This window comes from Quercus lobata, chromosome 5, assembly GCF_001633185.2.
Source record: "Quercus lobata isolate SW786 chromosome 5, ValleyOak3.0 Primary Assembly, whole genome shotgun sequence".
NCBI lineage: Eukaryota > Viridiplantae > Streptophyta > Magnoliopsida > Fagales > Fagaceae > Quercus > Quercus lobata.
Genome location: NC_044908.1, coordinates 905,986 through 930,343, shown reverse-complemented (window position 1 = coordinate 930,343; position 24,358 = coordinate 905,986). Strand labels below are relative to the sequence as shown.

The 24,358-nt window shown below is 32.0% G+C and overlaps 1 long non-coding RNA gene across 1 annotated transcript; it reads right to left on the bottom strand.

The window, feature by feature from the left end:
- Positions 1-3,969: 3,969 nt before the first annotated feature.
- On the bottom strand, positions 3,970-6,650 carry LOC115989315. Its single transcript, XR_004091874.1, has 3 exons — positions 6,345-6,650; positions 5,350-5,439; positions 3,970-4,165 (listed from the first exon to the last, which is right to left on the bottom strand). It is a non-coding gene; the product is annotated as an uncharacterized LOC115989315 (long non-coding RNA).
- Positions 6,651-24,358: the final 17,708 nt, after the last annotated feature.

Below are 24,358 nucleotides of genomic sequence, written 5' to 3'. Positions count from 1 at the left end.
TGCCTAATGCCTATTGCAATTTGCAGCCCAGAAATTAAAAAGGCCACACAAAAATCCTCAAACCATAAGAAGGCCAACCCATATATACTTTGGGCCTCAAGCTCTGCAGGTTCAGGGCCTTCCCAATTTAGGTTTACCCAAAAAGAAAAGTTTTTTTTTTTTTTTTTTTGATGAGAAAGAAAAGTTTTCTTCTTCTTTTATTACGAGGCTATTTCAATACAATTCACCAGTTGAAATAAGTTTTTATTTTGTAGATTAGTTTTTAAGTTACTAAAAATTCTACTATATAAAATTTGCAAATTGATGTGGTACTTAATGTAATTAGTGGGCTTTAACTTTCTAATAAATAAGTGTTTGAATTAATTTTTTCCGTGATTAGTAACACATCAATCAATTTGTAAGTTATAACATCACTCCTTTTATGTTGTTTTTACATAATTGAAAGTCATGTTAACAAGATAATTTTTTTTTTTTTTAATTTTATGAATTGTTGCGAATTTTGTATTGAAAAACCAAATACAAATTGGCCTTTGCCAACAAATAATGTACCCTATTCTCTACATCAAAAAAGCCCACATCTATATTATCTATAAAAAGCTATTGATGCACATAATCTTGACATGTGACCACTCTCCAATGGTGCATTTGGGTTTGGATTTGGATTATTAAAATCCAAATATTTTGTTTAGAAAATTTTAAGAAGATCAATAATTTAGATTTGACAAATAAAATCCTCAGATTTAAAGTAACACTTAAAATCTATGGATTTGAAATTAAATAATTTCACATCTACTAATTTAAAATCTAAATCATAGTTTCCAAATGCAACCAAAGATGTTACTTTGTATGCATCATGAAAACCTGTATAGAACTAAGTTGAATGCATTAAGGATTACACATTCCAAGTTTGACAACAACCCTCATTAGCATTAGCAAATTTGATCCAAAGTAGTAAATATAACAACTCCCTCTACTAGAGTACTATGAACCTAATTATATTTACACAACAAGCTAAATTGGCCTTAATTATCCTAATAGATAAATAGATCACATCATCTATATCAAAAATGTTCATAGCTACTTTTATTTACAAAAGGTGCTAATACACGTAGTCTTGAGATGTGACAATGGTATTAATTTTACCCCACATACAACATGAATCCCTTTATAAACATAGTCAAATATACTAAAACTACCCATTTCAGGCTAATAACAAACCACTTTAGCAACTTTGATAAAATATGACAATAATAAATAACTCCCATTACAATCAATTCAACCCCATCGGCCATGGCATGCCTAGCACAATAGGGTCACACCATAGACCTCTATTAATTAAGGGTAGATGACAATGTGAAGGGGGAAGAAGGTTTCTTCAGCTGGTTGAGATTGGATTATTTGGTTATTGGCCACGAAAGTCCACCATCCAACCAATTACATTTGGATTTAGCACATCAAAGTAGCCTCCATCTAAATGAAGTTGCCAAAACCATCCAAACTTGGTTGGTTTGGGTTGGGTCAGTCAAATTAGGTTGCTGGTTAGATATGTGGACAAGATTGATATATATATATATATATATATATCATAAAAAGTTACAAATAAAGTGTTATTACAGTTAGAAAATAGTTAGAAACAATCCCCAATTCTCACAAACATTTTAAATGTAAAGTAGTGCAACTCACGACAATAAATTCTGTAGAAACAATTTTTACATAATCTTGCATGTCCCTTAGTTGACCGAGTGTCTTACAAGAATATAATGACCATCAAGCAGAAACTTTTATACGACCCTTGTTAGACTCCCGATCAATTAAGGCTTCGACTGACATTTTTACAAAAACACAACAAATGCAATTTTCACTTGTTTTTCTATGTTTCTTTCACTCACTCTTATAAAGATACAATAACATTTTTAGACTACCAAAGTGGGATCAAATAACATTCTTCTACCACGAAAGTGGGATTAAACTTGCATTACAACCTACTTATTATACAAAATATCCAACAGAATTGATAACATTACTAAGTTCTAAAACTTTTTTTAAATGCAAAACATAGTATATATATATATATATATATATATGGAACTATTAAATATATAATTATGATAATTATTAATAGATATTTAATATGATTGTGTTGTTTATGAATTTTTTTTTTTTTTTTTGAGAAAGAAGACCTGAAATTTTATTAAGATGACGGCATATCTGCTTGATAAACATCGAAACAATGGATTGGAACATCCTCCATCCAAGCATTAAAACCTGTGACATGACGTACATGTCTAGCAAGGTTATGTGCTACTTTGTTACCCTCCCTACCCACATGTTGAAAACTGATTCGATTGAGCTACGTTGCCAACTGTTGTGCCTCCTTAATCACAAACCATAGGATGCCAGTGATGGAGATGGATCTGTTAGGGCCTTGATGACAGTCACACAATCTCCTTCAAGTATGATCTTATCAAAACCCAGCTCAAGGGACAATTCAATGGCTCGGATTACAGCTGTAGCTTCCATTTCCTCCACCGAAGTTGCTAGCTAAACATTTTGTGATAAAGAGGCCTTTACCAGCCCATTGTTGTCCCTTATTACCACTCCCACACCTGCTCTATCCTCATCTTTAAAAATTGTTGCATCAAAATTGGTTTTTTACCATCCAACACGAGGAGGTGTCCACCTACATTCTGGTTTGGCCAAGAGGCCTATTTAGGCTTTCCTTGACTGAGCCAACCTATATTCCAACTAAGCATCATATGCTTTCTGGGATATGAGGTTCAATGGAAAGCCTGGGGGTGCCGATCTAACCTTATTCCTCCTATACCAGATTGTCCAAGCCTGCATTGCAAAGAGCTCCACACTACAACCCGAGCTGAAAACATGGAGAACCAGTTGAGGAAAATCCTGAAAGGTCATATGATTCTTGAAACTCCATTGCATGTCCTCATTCCAGACCTGTGTGAGGCTCGGACAAGACCATAAAGAGTGAAGAACATCCTCATCATGTTGTGAACAGAGGGAGCATATCCGGCTATCAACCACGCAGCGGCAGTTCAGGTTCTTCATTGTCGGAATCGCGTTTCGACAGGCCCTCCATAGGAAATTTCGGATTTTACAAGGGAGTGACAATTTCCATATTTTTTTTTCCATAGAGGTTTAAGCTTCTCGGCATTGCTTTGACTTCCACTAGGCGTTGTTTTTGCTTCTGTTTTGAGGAAGAAGTAACTAGACTTGACAGTGTACTCTCCGAATTAAACAAAAGGCCATATTGGGACGTCAGGTGCATTGATTCAGCTTAAAGGAAGTTTCTGAATCAGCTTTGTTTCCACTTCATTGAATCTGCTATGCAACAACCCTATCTCCCACTGCCTTGTGACCGGGTTTATAAAAGCACTAACACTAGCTTCTTGCAACTCAACCATGAGAGGACCTTGGACTAATGGGATGTTGACCGAAGGCAGCCATTTTCCTCCCCATAATTTGATTGATTCCCCAATCCCAACTCTCCATTTTGCATCTCGCAGAATCACATCCCTCCCTTTTAAAAAGCTTTTCCAAACATACGAACTCCCACATCCTTCCTTAGCTTCTAAGATTAAGCAATTAGGAAAAAACTTGGACTTGAACACTTTGTGGAACAAGGAATTTTGATTGTGCAGCAGCCTCCATGTTTGTTTTGCCAAAAGGGCATCATTGAACAAAGATAGCTACTTAAATCCCATTCCACCTTCAGATTTTGGATCACACATGTTGTCACGCCCTAAACCCGTTACCCAAATTTGTGACCATGACCGGCATGTTAATATCAAGCTTAAACCTGATATTAACAAAAACCAACTTAATTTTTTCCAAAACTTTTACAAAAGCTTCCCTCTTTCTTTTCCAAAACTTTTCTTTACTTAAATGATATAACTTTCCACTTGATATTCAGAGCATCTACATTGTACCTCAAAGGATAACACAATCCACTGATTATTCAAATTCTAAATTTCACATAATACATCTCTTAATATTTTAAGGTACACACTTTCATTATATCCTAAAATACACCATATTACAAATCTAAATATCAAATTGCTAATTTAGGATCTATACATATAAAACTAAAATCAGCTCCTTCCAAACTCGACTAAGGCTTTCTCTGCTCCAAAATAAAACCTGCTAACTGAAAGAGTGGAAGGGGTGAGCTACACAGCTCAATAAAGGTAAAATATATGAGAATTTAATAAGGATGCATGTAAATCAGATCATTTCATTGTATAAATGTGCAGATAGGAGAACATATTTTCATGCATAGTATTTTATACTATTTATAATAATAACTTATACGCTCTTCATAGGAAAATAATTGTTCTCCTTCTTCTTATCAAGTTAATATTACTGAAACCTTTCGGATTAAACTTCTTTCATTTCCTACAAAGTCAACATATATATATTTTCATTACAAAATAATCATTTTAACTTAAATAAGATAATCGGCAACTTTGTATTAAACTAGAAACATCTTGACTAATAAAAAAACTTTTCTTTATAAACCTCTTCCCGTAAAATATTATAACTTTCATAGTCATAAAACTTAACATTTCATAAAGAATATGTATCTGATAACTTTTAAACATAAACTTGTACTTTCATCAGAAGTTTTATCTTTAAAGCGTAACAAAACTTCAGAAACTCTTATATTTAAAGAACAACTTTTCTTTTCATCATAAAATTCTTTTCATGAAAGCTTTTAACTTTTCATAATGCATTTGAACAAAATCATTCTCTCATGATTAATAACATAATATAGCTGTTCATAAATAACTTATTGGTTAGTCCATATCTGATAAGTCTGTACTTATTTAGGAGGCTTTTAGCACCACGGTGCTAGACATCCAGCATTCCCCACAATGCCAGGTATTCCTAAGTCCACATCATAATACATATCTTTCAACCATGGGGGTAGATTGACTTCCTCCACAAGTTAGCCGTAACCAACAAGGGCGGATATAGCATAGTCAGTCCCACTTAATGGCCAATCATATAACATTTTCCATGAAAAGCCAGTACTTAACCCATACTGACAGAGTTCAGATCACCAAAGGACATAACTTGAAAACCTTTCATACTTATACATCATACTAAAATTTCTTATTTTGCATAACATTTCATAATAATAGCATTTCCATTCTTTTCTTTAAACATCATGTTCGTGGAAATTAGTAATGACATCAATATGCTTAAATCATATACATAAGGTTTCGAAAGCTCACGAACATATTTTTGTCAGAATAATGATTATATGTCATATCTCTAATCAAAAACCTTTTAATGCATAATATACTTTAAAATAACCTCATGACTTACCAAATACCCATATAACTTATCCCTTATCTGAAAGCAGAGAAACCAAGAGCCTACAGTTGAAGAAGCTTAGACTTGGGGAACAAGTAACACCTATACCAAATATCAAAGATTATTACTTACTATCAATTATTCCTTATCATAAATTTACACATTCATCTCAAAGCCTATCTCTTAAAATCAAGGAAGTCCTAATCTCACCTCAATGAGATTCCCACAAATACAAAATGCATTCATCATAAAACATGATATACTAAATCATAGAGAAACCAATTCATAAAATTTATATATGATCCTAACATACCAAAGGATGAGCATATTAAATTATAGCTCAAAACATTCACCCTAACTTGAGAATTAAATCCACAAAATTAGGTGTAGCATATGTTATTCACTTCTCATTATAACAGCGTATGCTCCATTTGTAAAATAGAAATGGGTTGTCCATACACATCAAAATGTCATGAAATTTTACAGAAATACTCCTCTTTACGTCCACTATATATCATAAAAATTTCGGAGTCAAATCATAAACCCATGATTTACTAAAAATCAAGCAATACAGTATACTCAAATCTTTCCTGACAGAATTTCTTGCAACTTACAAATTAAACCATTATTTTTATGTTCATCCAAATGCTGTGATACTACTTCCATAACAACCATGTGTGTCTTAGAATTTATAAAAACTACTCCTAGCATCCTAATTCAAAAAATATGATTTAATACATATTTTTTTTATTGTAAACATCAAATCTGTCATAGAGACAGTTTCAGTACATATTCTTACAAAATCATCAACAAATAGCAATAGGCCTTAATTTCATTTGGGTATTTTTATACCCATACTATACATATTAAAATATGTTAATAAGCATTAAATTTATCATAATATCATCAAACTTTCAAATCACTAAAACAGAATCATAGTTCAGCCTCTAAAATCAGGATAGAGGATAAAGAGGTAGAAATAAACAAATGAAGTTTTGATTACTTACCCACAAACTTTGAAGCTGAAATTTTAGTGTTAACCTTTTAATTTCTTCTTTAGAGAGGGATATATTGTTTTGGTGAGAGGGGGAGGGCTGCTGTGTAAGAGCAAAAGAAGAAGAGAGAAAGAAGAACAAAGAAAGAAAAATAGAGAAAGAGGAAAAGGGGCTAGATCTGATGCAGCCAAAAAAATAGGATAAGAGAGAAGACTTTTGGGGCAACAAAAGGGAATAAGAGATGTGGACTTTGGGTGGAATACGTGTGATGCTTAGGAAAAAATCTCACCACCCACTTTTTCAACTTTTTGCATTCACACTCACACTTTTCTACAAAGAACAATATCACATTACACACACACACACACACACACACACACACACATATATATATATATATATATATATATTCTTACCTTTATAAAGTTATATCCATCACATTAAAAGAGCATATATGTTCTAATTGCTTTGAGAGAGTATGAAGAAGAAATAGGATAGAGTCTTGTCTTTCTTTCAAAGTGTGGACCCATGGGTTTGACAAAGGGGACTTAAGAGAGTTCCTAGCACTTTCCTTAAGAGAAAAGAGTGCAAAGTATGCTAAAATTTCTGATTTGTGTTTACCCGTGGGAATAGAGAGGCTTCTTGGATGTTTGTCTTGAGAAAAGTCTAGGAAGAAGTGAGGTGGAGCTTGGTGATTGCATGGCTAACCAAGTCTTGGTCTTTGGGTTTGTCAACATGCATGAAACTTTGACATTATGTGTTGAATTCCCATTGGTTGCATGTGGGGGAAATTTCTACTATACTATCTCATACATCATGTTTAATTAAAATATCACTTATGTATCTAATAACTTAAACCACTTAATATAGTTTTGTATATACTAAGTATATATTTATAATACAAATAGTCATTCAGTTATGTATAATCTTTACAATTTTTATTCAATGGCATTATAAAATAATATGTTTATTAAATACTCTTATATTAATTTTAGAAAGTAAGTAGCTTAAAAATAATAATTAACCACTCAAACACATAGTTTAATTATAAAATTAGGTCGGAGTGTTACAGATATCCTTTCATTTTACCTAATGAATCTTTCTACGATCTTCTCTTTGACCCCACCAAAACCTTCGGATAAGCTTCTCAATTTCATTGTAAAGACCAGTGGGGAGTTTGAAACAATCCATTGTGTAGGTGGGGATGGCTTGCACCACCGCCTTGATTAAAACTTCTCTTCCCGCTTGTGATAGTAACTTTTCTTCCCAACCTTGCAACTTCCTCCACACTCTTTCTTTGATATAGTCGAAGCTTGCTTTCTTATGCCTTCCAACTAGTGAGGGTAAGCCTAAATATTTTTCATAATGCCGAATTTCCGGAACTCCCAAAGTCTCCTTTATTTCTACCCTCATTGCCTCAGTTGTGGATTTGCTAAAGAAGATGGAAGTTTTGCCTTATTAATTTTTTGCCCCGACATGCTTTCATAGGCAGCCAAGATTTTCAAGACTTTTTGGCATTCACTCCTGGTAGACTTGCAAAACAATAAATTATCATCTGCAAAAAGCAAATGGGTTAGTTTTGGGGCTCTTCTACTTAAGGCAAATCCGTGAATGGAACCTTCATTTGCTGCCTTCAAGATAAGGCTATTAAGACGTTCCGTGCATAATAAGAACAAAAAAGGAGATAAAGGATCGCCTTGGCGAATTCCCCTTGTAGGGTGGATCAATCCTTTTGGTTCTCTATTCTCTAGCACTGAGTATGAGACTGATTTCACACAAGTCATCATGAGGGCAATCCATTGCTCATTAAACCCCATCTTTCTCATCACTTCCTCCAAAAAACACCACTCAACTCTATCATAGGCCTTACTCATGTCCAATTTTACCGCCATAAAACTTGATTTTTGGGATTTATGGTTATTCATGCTATGCAAAGTTTCAAAGACAACTAGGATATTATCTAAAATTAATTGGTTTTTGGTAAAGGCACTTTGATGTTCAGTTATAATGGATGGCAAAAAAAATTTTAACCGATTTGCAAGGACCTTAGAAAAAATTTTATAAAGTACATTGCAAAGGCTAATAGGACGATAATTCGACATAACAATTGGGTTCTTTATTTTTAGGATTAGAGTTATAAAAGTGTGGTTTAGGGGGTGGGGAATCGAGGCAGAATTTAAGTATGATAAAATAGTTTTTGATACATCATCACCAACAAGACTCCAATAATTTTGATAGAAAAGAGGGGGTATACCAGCTTTTAGAGGGGCCATTTGTTTGATAGCTGCTTCTACTTCCCATTCCATGAACTCTTGTGACAAAATGGCATTCATCTCATCAGTAACAACTCTCTCCATCTGATCCAAAGCTAAAATTTCATTGCACGGGTTTGATGAGGCAAAAAGTTCCTAATAGAAGCTAGTAAAAGCTTCGGCCACGTCATTTGGGTGTGTTACCCAAGTCCCCACCGAATTTTGGATACCCAATATTCTATTCCTTCGAAACCTTTTTGTTACCTGGCTATGAAAATACTTTGAGTTCATATCTCCCTCCGCCAACCAAAGAGCTTTTGATCTTTGCCTCCACATTGTGTTTTCCTTTACCAACAACTCATTAATCTCCATTTTCAACTCCCAAACCCAGTGATTACTTCCATTCTACCTTGCTTCATGTTCGGCTTTCACCAACCATTTCCTTTTCTCCACTAATTCTCTTCTTACATGGCCAAAATTTTTCCTACTCCATTGAGTAAGTTCAAGACCACAGCTTTCTATTTTTTTTTATCACCTCAATTTCGGCCTCATTGGATATAGTATTTCTCCATACCACTTCAACCACTCGACCACACCCTTTATCTGACAACCACATTTCTTCAAACCTAAATGGCCTTGCCATGGGAGGAGGTACGTCACTTGGAGTAATCCAAAGTGGGATATGATTAGATGTTGTACAAGTGAGGTGGCTGACCTTAGTACTAGCAAATAGGTTTAGCCAATCTGATGTGCATAAAGCTCTATCCAACCTTTCCCATATTGAGTATCCATTGTTTCTAGTGCTTGCTCCATGTAAATTTTGAACCCGTGTATCCAAGATCTATAAAACCACATGCATCAATTGCATCCCGAAAAAGTTGCATTTGATTGTAACTTCTTCTATTGCCCCACAATTTATCTATTCTATCTTTTAAAGAAAATAGGATGTATTAAGATTTTAATTGAAAGTTTAAGTATAAAATAAAATATAAATTCAATTAAAAATATATAATAGAAGAGATTAAATTTTGTAAGGATGTGATGTAAAACTCATGTTTTACCCTTCTAATTCCAACATGCCACATCATTGTATTACAAATTTAAAAATAAGCACAATCACACCCAATCAACACTTATACACCCATAACCAGCACACACCCTTAACGCGACGCACCCTTAGCACAATGGTTACTCTACAAATATAAGTATTGTGGAATGTGGAGAGCAAGAGTCAGAGTTCAAGTCTAGGAAGGAGCTTAACACATATATACACTTAGATTATATTAGAGTATAATTTCTATCTTGTATATAAATAAATAAATAAAAATTAAAAAAAAAAACTCTAATATATAAATCCAATCAAATTAGGAGTTTATTGAGATGTTATTAGGTGTGGTGCGAAGTATTGAATTTTAAGTAAAATGCTTATGTGAGAATCTCATATTGGATAGTATAAAACATAGGTTTTACACCCCATTCTTACCAAATTCGAACTCATATTAAAATATTGTTGTATAAAATTTTAAGAATTAAAAATTTTTGCCACAAGAGTATTTAATTTAATATATTAATTAACATTGATACGTTGCCATAGCAGTTCAATTTTCAACCATATTACTGTTCTCTAAATAAAATTACAGAGAAATTAGAAAATTTTGCTCAAGTGTCAGAAATGCAATTTTTTTTTAAAGGGAAATAAAAACTAAATATGTTTGTAAAAAACTAACACTAAGTACTAAATATAGGAACTTAACTTTTTCTTTTTTCTTTTTTTGGAGAGTGATAGGACCTTACAATAAGTCTTGTAATGGATGTTTCCCTCTCTCTTCTTTTTTCTTTTTTTTTAATTTATTTTTTATTTTTATTTTGTGTTTGATAGTGTGGATTTGTCCTACTTATTTCTCACACTATGTATGTATAAACCCTACAAATAAATTCTATAATAAATTATATAAAATGAAATGTTTTGACCGGTTTTTGACATTTTTTAATGCTTTCTTATGTGAAAATTTTTTTAATATTTCTTTTTTGCATTATCATTTTATTATATATATTTTTAAATTTGCTTTATAGATTAAAAAATAGTGTTAAACTCTTCTGATTTAAATTAATTAGATCACATTGTATTTTTTGCATAAGCAACAAGATATTAATTAACCAATCCTAGAATCTCTTAATAATCTTATGTTTAACGTCTAACTGTTCTTCACAATTCTAAAGGAATTAATGTCCTAAAATCTCTTAATATCCTAAAATCTCTTGAAAACGTTTTCGTTTTGGTTGATATTATTATTATTTTATAGATTTTAGATATAATTATCTTTTTAAAAAAAGATTTAACAAAATCGAGAAAGTTAAGTTTGAATATTTGAAAATAAGATGACTAACGTTTTAAGGAAAAAAAAAATTATAAAATAATATGTAGAAAATGCAAAAGTAAAATCCCATAAGGAAAACATTTTTTTTTCTTGAGAATCAAAACTGTGAAACTTCATCAAGGTAGGCTCTCAAAGTCAGCCAAAAATACAGATGCGAGGTCTGGTGGTACTTCTTCCATCCAAACGGACATATTAGGAGTTATAAATGCTCTCCTTGCGAGTGAATGTGCTAATTTGTTACAATGTCTCTTAACAAAAGATAATGTCGCTCTAGAGAATTGAGACAGCAGGAATAGAATATCAGCAACAATGTTTCCGTAGTGAGTCAGTTGGCTGCTACCACTCTTCAGATTCTTTATAAGGAGTTCGGAGTCTCCTTCCAATGTTATATCGTCGAAACCAAGCCCCAAAGCAAGTTCTAAAGCTCTTCTTGCCGCCAGCGCCTCCACCTCGATGACTGATACTGGCAGAGGTATTTGTTGAGTCAAGGATGCAATAACCAGCCCGACATCATTCCGGATCACCACGCCTACCCCTGCCTGATCTCTTTCAGCAAATGTCGCGCCGTCAAAATTGATCTTGAAGTCGTTAGTTTCAGGTGCAGTCCAATGGGTTGTTTCTCGTTCATGGGGCTTCGAAGATGGCACATTGGTAGTTTCAGACCCCTCTATGCGTTCCTGGGCAAACTCCAACACTTTGTCTAGTGGTAAGGCTGGTTTGCCGAGTCGAAGGTTGTTTCGCCTATTCCACAATGTCCAAATAACAGTTGCAAACAGCTCCGGTTCTCTGTTTCCTGCAAAAATAAAGTCAAACACGTCAATAAAAGAGGAGCACGCAGAGAGCGTGCCATGGTTCCACTTTGGCCGTTTGCACCACAGGGGCGTCAGTTCTGGGCAGTGCAGCAAGGCATGCACGGCGTCTTCATGGTGCAATTTACAATGATCACAGGTGGCTGTGGCAGTGATCTTACGGCGAACCAGATTCGCTTTTGTAGGTAATGATTCCTTGCAAGCTCTCCAGGTCAGATGTTTCACTTTATTTGGGACATTGAGACCCCAAATCTTCTTCCATAAAGGCTTTAAGGTGTCGTTCTCAGACGGACCAGGCTGCTTGCCCAGTTGTTCCTCATGCAGAAATTTGTATCCGGATTTTACAGAGTAAACACCATCCGGGTTGAAGGGCCAAATCAATACATCTTCCTGAATTGTCCTGCATAGGGGAATATTTTTTATTATACTTGCTTCAAAAGGATAGAACATTTGCTCTAAGACCTCCTCCCTCCATATTTTCTGCCCGTGGTCGATCAAGTCACTGACCAGAACTTTGTCACTGTCTTCAATCCTTGGTGACAGCAGCTTCGGATTTGCTTTGCAAGGCAGCCAATTTTCCCCCCAAATGTGTGATATTATTATTATTTTATAGATTTTAGATATAATTATCTTTTAAAAAAAAAGATTTAACAAAATTGAAAATTAAGTTTGAATATTTGAAAATAAGACACAACCGACGTTTTAAGGGAAAAAAATTATAAAATAATATATAGAAAATGCAAAAGTAAAATCCCATAAGGAAAACATTTTAGTTGTAAACATATTTAGAGTTTTGAGCTTCAACCACTAATAGAAATTTATGTCCAAAATAATTTGTTTTACCAAAAATATAAGAGGGAAAGGAGATTTTTGAGAAGTCAAGGCTTCAAACGTATCCATCTATCCCATAATTAATAATATATATCTTGTAATTGGCATTAGGATCTTGCCATAACAATTTAAATTAATATTGTCTAAGTTAGGAAAATATATTCGCTGAATTATAAGGAATTCCATTATAGTAAAAAAATTGACATTATTATATGCACGGCATACCTGATGGGTAAAAGTAATACAAAGAAACTAATATTGTAGAAAAGCAAGTTGGTGAAGATTGAAATTAAAATGGGCAAACTAAGAGCAGTAGTTGTCCCCATATTTCTTATGGTGGCCATAATAATATTTTTGTCTGGTTCCAAGTTAACATACTAACATGTACTTTTCCTCACGTGTCTTTATTTAATATATTAACTAGAGAAAAGTCCGAGCAATATACAGTTTTGATCATAAAAATATAAAATTTATTTGACAACAATAATTATATATAAAATAACAATTATATAAATCTTAGTGAATTTATAATTTTTAAATATATTGTGAGAATTTTAATTTAGTTTATGAAATATTAATTACACATTGAAATACTTTTTTTTTTTTTGAGGAACACATTGAAATACTTAAAGTAATCATAATGTGTAATATGTAAATTATACTAAAATGTTTATTGGGAGGAATTTATTGTCTTAAAACGTCTAAAAGGGGAATTTACTATACTCATAATGAGTTCTAAAATATCTAAACTTCTAATGAATAAAGGGAGAGAGAAAATAAAATGCTAGTATTAAATGAGTGAGTTGACTTTTTCATAGCATTAAATACTTAATAATGACATAATTATTAGTGAATTTTTAACCATTAGATCTTTTGTAAATCAATAATTCAAAAAATGTGTAACTCTTACGAAGTTACACCAGGTGTAACTTAAACCCATCTCATTTATATATATAAAATATATATATATATATATATATATATGCATGGCATACGTGATGGGTAATACAAAGAAACAAACTGTACGAACGTTGTCCCAAAGCAAGTGTTGAAAATTGAAAGATCAAAGATGGGTAGAGTGAGAGTTAGTCTCCCCTCACTATTATTCCTTATGGTGGGCATGATATTAATCTCCAGTAGTTGCAACCAAGTCGCCAGCCAAAGCCAAAACGCAGCAGCAGCCCCAATAAAATGCTGCTTCGACAACCATATGACCCACTGCATTCCAAAAGCGGAAAACCCAACTAAAAATGGTGACGCAGATTGCAACACCATTTGTTCCAACAATGGTTGCTCTAAAGGAGGCCATTGTAAGTTTATTCTTAAGGACGGCGAGCCTAAGAAGTTACATTATTGTCATTGTTACTGTTGAGTAGTACTGTTCGTGTTCAATTTATTCACTATGTTGTTGCGTCGTCACTCAATAACATGCAGGGTTTGATGTCCAAAAAAATAACATGCAGGGTTTGCTTTTACCTTTTGTTCTTAATTAAAATGTCTATGTATGAGTTTCTCAAAAAAAAAAAAAAATGTCTATGTATGTCCCCTCTACGGTTTCTTCCTATATTGTTGGAACCAAAACTAATAAAATCACCCATCTTAATTATATGAATAATGCTTCATATGTCTCTCATCTTTATCATTTTATTCAATTTAGTTCAGATAGATTTTTTTTTTTTTTTTTCCTTTTTCCTTTTCCTAAGAAGAAATGTTTTGTTCATTTAAGTTTGTTGTCTTATAATATCGGCAGCCTTGTTTTAATGAATTTGTATGATCTATAGTTTTTTTTTTTTTTTGGTTGAATTTCCTTAAAAAAAGTTGTGAGGCAGCCGCAGAACTAAACTCAGGCTACACCGAGTAATGCTATTGAATCACAATACTCTTCTCCTTTATATGCTTTATTTGATATTCAAATGACATGCCAAATTGGCAATGCAATTGCCATTTTTCTGGCTAGGCCAAGGAACACCTTCAAGGGAAAATAACAATCTAAAAGTGTTCAAGGGCGTCAGACAGACTTATCGATTATTTCCACTCCCACCAATTGAATTTTCCTATAATCTATTCTTTAAAATTCAATTTCTAGGGGAAATATTTTTCCTACTTTTTCTCCTATTGTTCACAACATATTGGAGAAAAACTAAAGGTAAAAAGGATATTAGTCAAATATAACTAATCCATAAGTAACCAAATAAAATTAGTTACTTGTAACGTGGAAAACTGATATTTCCTTCTCACAAGGATAATAATCATTTATTACTTATCATTTTTTTTTATACAAAAAGGAAATTCTACTCTAACCTAATTTAAGTAAACGTATATATGTGTAAAATTCATGGGGATAAAACTCTCAAAAAAAAAGTTGAGTGCTTGGTCTCATGGACAAAGTCTGGAGATTGAGAGAAAAATGAACAAGACAGTGAATTAGGTTTTCAACTTAAACAAATAAAAAGAAAAACTTTGAACTGAGTTCATAAGGAAAAGGAATTGAATGTGAAGTTGTAGAAAGAAGAAACAATCTAAAAATAAAGTCAAGTGGTCTCATGGGCAAACTCCAGTAACAGGAGAAAACTAAACAAGACAATGAATTGGGTTTTCAACTTAATTTAATAAAATAAAATAAAATAAAAAATTTTGAACTGAATAAATACACATAAGGAACTGAATGTGAAGTTGGAGATAGAAGAAAACAAAGAAAAGGAGGAGAGAGAAGAGAGAAGAGTACCTAGTAAAGGCATGGGAGCTCATTCAGCCAATTTCAAGAGCTTAGTGAAAAAGAGAGAGTGCTTAGGCATAGCATTTGTTAAGACAACGTTTTGGGTTTCAGGGGATTGTAAATTAGTAATCTTTCCTTGTTAGTAACAACAACTATGGTATTGGTATTGGTAGTACTAGTGGGAGGGACACACAATCTGAGTCAAAGGAACACACTGCGAGAGAGAGAGAGAGAGAGAACCACACAGTGTGCAGGTGCTGGATAACGAAAAAACGATGATGCTTGCTAGTCGCTACTGCCTAATGCCTATTGCAATTTGCAGCCCATAAATAAAAATAGGCCACACAAAAATCCTCAAACTATAAGAAGGCCAACCCATATATATTTTGGGCCTCAAGCTCTGCAGGTTCAGGGCCTTCCCAATTTTGGTTAACCCAAAAAGAAAAGTTTTCTTCTTCTTTTATTACGAGGCTATTTCAATACAATTCACCTGTTGAAATAAGTTTTTATTTTGTAGATTAGTTTTTAAGTTACTAAAAATTTTACTATATAAAATTTGCAAATTGACGTGGCACTTAATGTAATTGGTGGGCTTTAACTTTCTAATAAATAAGTGTTTGAATTAATTTTTTCCGTGATTGGTAACACATCAATTAGTTTGTAAGTTCTAACATCACCCCTTTTATGTTATTTTTACATAATTGAAAGTCATGTTAAAAAGAGAAAAAAAAATTAATTTTATGAATTTTTGCAAATTTGTATTGAAAAACCAAATAAAAATTGGTCTTTGCCAACAAATAATGTACCTCATTCTATACATTTAAAAAGCTCACAGCTATATTATCTACAAAAAGTTGTTGTTATGCATAATCTTGACATGTGACCACTCTTCAATGGTGCATTTGGATTTATACTTGGATAATTAAAATCCAAATATTTTTTTTAAAGAAATTTAAAAATGTCAAGAATTTGGATTTGATAAATGAAATCATCAAATTTGAAATAACACCTAAAATCAATGGATTTGAAATTAAAACATTTCACATTTACTAATTTAAAATCTAAATCCAAGTTTCCCAAAGCAACCAAAGATATTACCTTGTATACATCATGAAAACTTGTATACAACTAAGTTGAATACATTAGGATTACGCATTCTAGGTTTGATAGCAATCCTCATTAGCATTAGCAAATTTGACCCCACGCAGTAAATATAACAAACTCCCTCTACTAGACAACTATGAACCTAATTATATTTACACAACAAGCCAAATTGGCCTTATCCTAATAGATAAATAGATCACATTATCTGTATAAAAAATGTTCACAGCTACTTTATCTACAAAAGGTGCTGATACACGTAGTCTTGACATGTGACAATGGTATTAATTTTATCCCACATACAACATGAATCCCTTTATAAAACATAGTCAAATACACTACAACTACCGATTTTAGGCTAACAACAGACCACTTTAGCAACTTTGATAGAATATGACAATAATAAATAACTCCCATTACAATGAATTCAACCCCATCGGCCATGGCATGCCTTGCACAATTAGGGTTACACCATAGACCTCTATTAATTAAGGGTAGATGGCGATGTGAAAGGGAAGAAGGTTTCTTCGGCTAGTTGGGATTGGATTATTTGGTTATTTTCCACGAAAATCCACCATCCAACCAATTACATTTGGATTTAGCACATCAAAAACAGCCTCCATTTGAATGAAGTTGCCAAAACCACCCAAACCTGGTTGTTTTGGGTTGGGTCGATCAAATTAGGTTGCTGGTCAGATATGTGGACAATACTGATATATATAGACCATAAAAAGTTACAAATAAAATGTTATTGCAGTTAGAAAATAGTTAGAAACAATCCCCAACTCTCACAAACATTTTAGATCCGCTTATTTTGCGAAAACTGAAAACTTTTTGTTGAAAGTACTGTTGATAAAGGTAAAAGTTAGCTGAAATAGTATAATGGAACTTATGAATAGTACCAAAAAGTGCAGTGGGACTTATGAATAGTACCAAAAATAAGTTGAATGGTAAAATAAGTTGGCAACATTAATAACCGTCAAGTAGAAACTTTTATACGACCCTTGTTAGACTCTCAATCAATTAAGGCTTCGACTGTCATTTTTACAAAAAACACAACAAATGCAATTTTCACTTGTTTTTCTGTGTTTCTTTCACTCTCTCTAATAAAGATACAATAACACTCTTACACTACCAAAGTGGGATCAAATAACATTCTTCTACCACAAAAGTTGGATTAAACATGCATTACAACCTACTTAATTATACAAAATATCCAACAGAAATGGTAACATTACTAAGTTATAAAACTTTTTTTTAATGCAAAATGTACAAGGCCCAAGATCATATATTGAGTTTTGGGTTTCACCCGGGACAATTAACAAGTCCGAGGAAAGGCAAATGGTTGTTAAGGGATATCCCCAGTTAACTTCTCATAAACAGGGAATACATAGAAGATGATCCAAGGAGGAATACCTCCTCGAATGCGATGAATGTAGCTCAAATGCGTACTCTAGCAATTAGAGAGCCCCTCCAAAAGGCCCTAGCGATAGGAATATGCCTCATTAACGTACGGGGAATAAGGAAACACAAAATATCTAAGGAAAAGTTGCTACCACCGCATTAAATGCATTGCAGCTATTTTTCTGGCCGCATTTATGTGGAGAAGACCTCCGAACAGTACTACCTTGGCTACCACAACTCACAGAAGGCTAAAAGGGGGTGTCTGATAGGACGGGCACTCAAGTAGGGACTCTGATGATCAACAAGTGTAGGATCAAGATGGCCCAAAATGGGCTATATAATGTGAGAGACCCTCCATAAAAAGGGAATCGAAAGAAGGGAGAAGAAAGAGTATAGCAATTTGTACCATTCTGAGATTTAGTGATCATTATATACAAATTTAACCTCCTCGGATTGAAAGTTTATTAATACGAGCATCCTCTATTTGTGTTTGATCGCCATGCAATTCAATACTAACCGTTGTTCAACTCATTAGAACCTAGTTCTTTGACCCATTCTCTATAAATTCATTGTATTGGGCTCATTCCAAGACTACATACGTTTTGGGCTTGGGCCTCAAATTGTAACCCTACACAAAACATAATAGATTTTAGGAGTCAATTTAAACTTGGTACATCCATTTTCACATCACATGAGCCTTACAATAAGTCTTTTTTCCTTTTAATAATTTGATAATTATGATAGTTATTCATAAATATAGTGTTTTTACATGGAACTATTAGATATATAATTATGATAATTATTAATAGATATTTAATATGATTGCATTGTTTATGAACTTATCTATTCTATCTTAAAAAAAAAGGATGTAATAAGATTTTAATTGAAAGTTTAAGTATAAAATAGAATATAAATTCAATTAAAAATATATAATAGAAGAGATTAAATTCTATAAGGATGTGATGTAAAACTCATGTTTTACCTCTCCAATTTCAACATACCACACCATCTTGTTACATATTTAAAAATAAGCACAACCACATCCAATCAACACTAATACGCCCATAACCAGTGCGCACTCTTAGTGCGATAGTCAAACACATATATACTTAGATTATGGCCAAAGTTCAAGTCTACAGAAGGGAGCTTCACACACATATATACTTAAATTAGATTAAAATAGAATTTCTATCTTGTATATAAATAATAATTAAAAAAAAAAAAAAAACTCTAATACCCATAAATAAATCCAACCAAATTAGGAGTTTATTGAATGTTATTAGGTGTGGTGGGATATATTGAATTTTTTTTTTTTTTTTTTTTTTTTTGTTTGAGAATTGGTATATATTGAATTTTAAGTAAAATGTTAATGTGAAATTTTTTTATTGGATAGTATAAAACATAGGTTTTACACCCCATCCTTACCAAATTCGGACTCATATTAGAATATTGATGTGTAAAATTTTAAGAATTAAAAAATTTTGCCACAGGAGTATTTAATTTAATATATTAATTGACATTGATATGCTGCCATAGCAATTTCAACTTTTAACCATATTATTGTTCTCTAAATAAAATTACAGAGAAATTAGACAATTTTGCTCAAGTGTCAGAAATGCAATTTTTTTAAAGGGAAATAAAAATTAAACATGTTTCTAAAATAAAATAAAATAAAATAAAAACTAATTACTAAATATAGGACCTTACAATAAATCTTGTAATGGATGTTTCCCTCTCTCTTCTTCCTTTTTTTTTTTTTTTTTTTTTTGTGTGTGTTTGATAGTATGGATTTGTCCTACTTATTTCTCACACTATGTATATATAAACCCTACAAATAAATTCTATAATAATTTATATAAAATGAAATGTTTCGACCGGTTTTTGACATTTTTTAATGCTTTTTTATGTGAATATTTTTTTAATATTTCTTTTCTACATCATCATTTTATTATATATATATTTTTAAATTTTCTTTATAGATTAAAAAATAGTGTTATACTATTCTGATTTAAATTAATTAGGTCACATTGTATTTTTTGCATAAGCAACAAGATATTAATTAACCAATCCTAAAATCTCTTAATAATCTTATGTTTAACGTCTAAATGTTTTTCACAATTCTAAAGGAATTAATGTCCTAAAATCTCTTAATATCCTAAAATCTCTTGAAAACGTTTGCCTTTTGGTTGATATTATTATTATTATTTTATAGATTTTAGATATAATTATCTTTTAAAAAAAGATTTAACAAAATCGAAAAAGTTAAGTTTGAATATTGAAAATAAGAATTAAGACATGACTAACATTTTAAGGAAAAAAATTATAAAATAATATATAGAAAATGCAAAAGTAAAATCCCATAAGGAAAAAATTTTAGCTGTAAACATGTTTAGAGTTTTGAGCTCCAACCATTAATAGAAATTTATGTCCAAAATAATTTGTTTTACCAAAAATATAAGAGGGAAAGGAGATTTTTGAGAAGTCAAGGCTTCAAACGTATCCATCCCATAATTAATAATATATATCTTGTAATTGGCATAAGGATCTTGCCATAACAATTTAAATTAATATTGTCTAAGTTAGGAAAATATATTCGCATTTAAATTAATATTGTCTAAGTTAGGAGAATATATTCGCTGAATTATAAGGAATTCCATTATAGTAAAAAAAATTGACATTATATATACGGCATACCTCATGGGTAAAAGTAATACAAAGAAACTAATATTGTAGAAAAGCAAGTTGGTGAAGATTGAAATTAAAATGGGCAAAGTAAGAGCAGCAGTTGTCCCCTTATTTCTTATGGTGGCCATAATAATATTTTTGTCCGGCGGTTCCAACAATATTGTCACCGTCGTCCAAGGCCAAGGCCTACAATGCTGCCATGACAACCCCATGTCCCACTGCATAAACGCAACGTGCAACACCAAATGTATAAACAGTCCTTGCGCTAAAGGAGGTTGGTGTAAGCAGCTAGGTGGAAAAAACAATAATTGTCATTGTTACTGTTGATCCACGGCAACTCACTCACTATTCACTCGATCAATATCAATAATAAGAGGGTTGCTATATATGAATGTACCCTACAATAATAAGTTGCCATTACGTACCTTTTCTTCTTCTTACAATTAATGGCTCTATGCATGTAACAAAAATTTAAATGAATGAAATCATCGATCTTCTATGAACTGCTTCATATATTAATATTATATATGTCATCTTCATCATTTTATTCAACTGATCGAGTAGTTTGGATATATACATATAGCCTTGTTTTGTATATATGCATTAATTAATTAGTTTTTTTATATACTGAGTGGCCTGGGATGAGGGATATATAATGAGACAGCCTCTCCCATGCATCATGCATGCATGAGAGGCTGAGAGCTCTTCACTTTTATCTGCTTCAGTTATTTTTTTGTTGAGAAAGTTATCTGCTTCAGTTGATATTCAATAACAAGGCAATGCCTTTCTCAAGTTTTTCTCCCATTGTTCTCAACATTAATTGGAGAAAAACTAAAGGTATCAAAACGATATTGGTCAAATTTAATTTGAACACGTTATGGACTAATTCTAGTTTGGACATTTGAAAAAAAAAAAAAAAAAAGAGTCAGAATCGAATCTCACGAGTTATTTGAACAAATTTTTTCTTTAATTTGAAGAAACAAAGTATAATTCCAAAGAGAATAATATTTTAGTCAACTCTATAATTGTTTGAAAATTCAATCACCAAAAAAAAAAAAAACCACAACAACAACAACAACCACCACGTAGCATCATTGGCGGCGGCACTTGAAGGCCAGGCTGGTTACAGGACCACCCTGACCTAATTTTTTTTTTTTTATATATATAATAATTTAAAATTTTATATCTATCTACTCTTCAAAAAAAAATTTGGGAACACTCTCACTTTTTTTTATGCCAATAAAATTAAACTTTGCTGCATAATTTGTTCTACTTAACAATATATTGGGGCTTTTAAAAAAAAAAGAAGCCCAAAAATAATTTTTGATCTAAAATTTGAAAAAAAAAAAATTATAACATAGCAAGCCCAAATGCCCAATAGACCCCATAAAAAAAGCCCAAGATCAATCTTTTTTATTACAAATTTATACTTCTTAAGAAAAGTCCGAGCAATGCACAGTTTTGATCATAGAAATATAAATTCATTTGACAACAATAATTATATAAAATAACAATTATATAAATCTTAGTGAATTAATAATTTTTAAATATATTGTGAGAAACCTTTTATGTTGTTTTTACATAATTGAAAGTCATGTTAACGAGAGAAAAAAAATTTAATTTTATGAATTGTTGCAAATTTTGTATTGAAAAACCAAATACAAATTGGCCTTTGCCAACAAATAATGTACCCTATTCTCTACATCAAAAAAGCCCACAGCTATATTATCTATAAAAAGTTGATGCACATAATCCTGACATGTGACCACTTTCCAATGGTACATTTGGATTTGGATTTGGTTTATTAAAATCCAAATATTTTGTTTGGAAAATTTTAAGAAGATCAAGAATTTGGATTTGACAAATAAAATCCTCGGATTTAAAATAACACTTAAAATCTATGGATTTGAAATTAAAGAATTTCACATCTACTAATTTAAAATCTAAATCAGAGTTTCCAAAAGCAACCAAAGATGTTACCTTGTATACTTCATGAAAACCTATATACAACTAAGTTGAATACATTAAGGATTACACATTCCAGGTTTGATAGCAACCCTCATTAGCATTAGCAAATTTGACCCAACGCAGTAAATATAACAACTCCCTCTACTAGACTACTATGAACCTAATTATATTTACACAGCAAGCCAAATTGGCCTTATCCTAATAGATAAATAGATCACATCATCTGTATCAAAAATGTTCACAGCTACTTTTATCTACAAAAGGTGCTGATACACGTAGTCTTGACATATGACAATGGTATTAATTTTACCCCACATACAACATGAATCCATTTATAAAACATAGTCAAATACACTAAAACTACCCATTTTAGGCTAACTACAGACCACTTTAGCAACTTTGATAAAATATGATAATAATAAATAACTCCCATTACAATAAATTCGACCCTATCAGCCATGGCATGCCTAGCACAATAGGGTCACACCATGGACCTCTATTAATTAAGGGTAAATGGTGATGTGAAGGGGGAAGAAGGTTTCTTCGGCTGGTTGGGATTGGATTAATTGGTTATTTGCCACAAAAGTCCACCATCCAACCAATTACATTTGGATTTAGCACATCAAAACAGCCTCCATTTGAATGAAGCTGCCAAAACCATCCAAACCTGGTTGGTTTGGGTTGGGTCAGTCAAATTAGGTTGTTGGTCAGATATGTGGACAGGACTGATATATATATATAGACCATAAAAAATTACAAATAAAGTGTAATTACGGTTAGAAAATAGTTAGAAACAATCCCCAAATCTCACAAACATTTTAAATGTCAAGTAGTGCAACTCACGGCAATAAATTCTGTAGAAACAATTTTTACATAATCTTGCATGTCCCTTAGTTGACCGAGTGTCTTACAAGAATATAATGATCATCAAGCAAAAACTTTTATACGACCCTTGTTAGACTCCCGATCAATTGAGGTTTCGACTGACATTTTTACAAAAACACAACAAATGCAATTTTCACTTGTTTTTTTGTGTTTCTTTCACTCACTCTTATAAAGATACAATAACATTCTTACACTACCAAAGTGGGATCAAATAACATTCTTCTACCACAAAAGTGGGATTAAACTTGCATTACAACCTACCTAATTATACAAAATATCCAACAGAATTAATAACATTACTAAGTTATAAAACTTTTTTTAAATGCAAAACATAATATATATATATATATATAGTGCTTTTACATGGAACTATTAAATATATAATTATGATAATTATTAATAGATATTTAATATGATTGTGTTGTTTATGAACTTATTATCTATTCTATCTTTTAAAGAAAATAGGATGTATTAAGATTTTAATTGAAAGTTTAAGTATAAAATAGAATATAAATTCAATTAAAAATATATAATAGAAGAGTTTAAATTTTGTAAGGATGTGATGTAAAACTCATGTTTTACCCCTCTAATTCCAACATGCCACATTATCATATTACAAATTTAAAAATAAGCACAATCACATCCAATCAACACTTATACGCCCATAACCAGCACACACCCTTAGCGCCACACACCTTAGCGCGACTCACCCTTAGCGCGATGATCACTTTACAAGTATAAGTGCTTGTAGGGTGTGGAGAGCAAGAATCAGAGTTCAAGTCCAGGAATGAGCTTTACACATATATACACTTAGATTAGATTAGAATATAATTTCTATCTTGTATATAAATAAATAAAATTTTATAAAAAAAAACTATAATACCCATATATAAATTCAACCAAATTAGGAGTTTATTGAAATGTAATTAGGTGTGATGCGAAGTATTGAATTTTAAGTAAAATGCTTATGTTAGAATCTCTTATTAGATAGTATAAA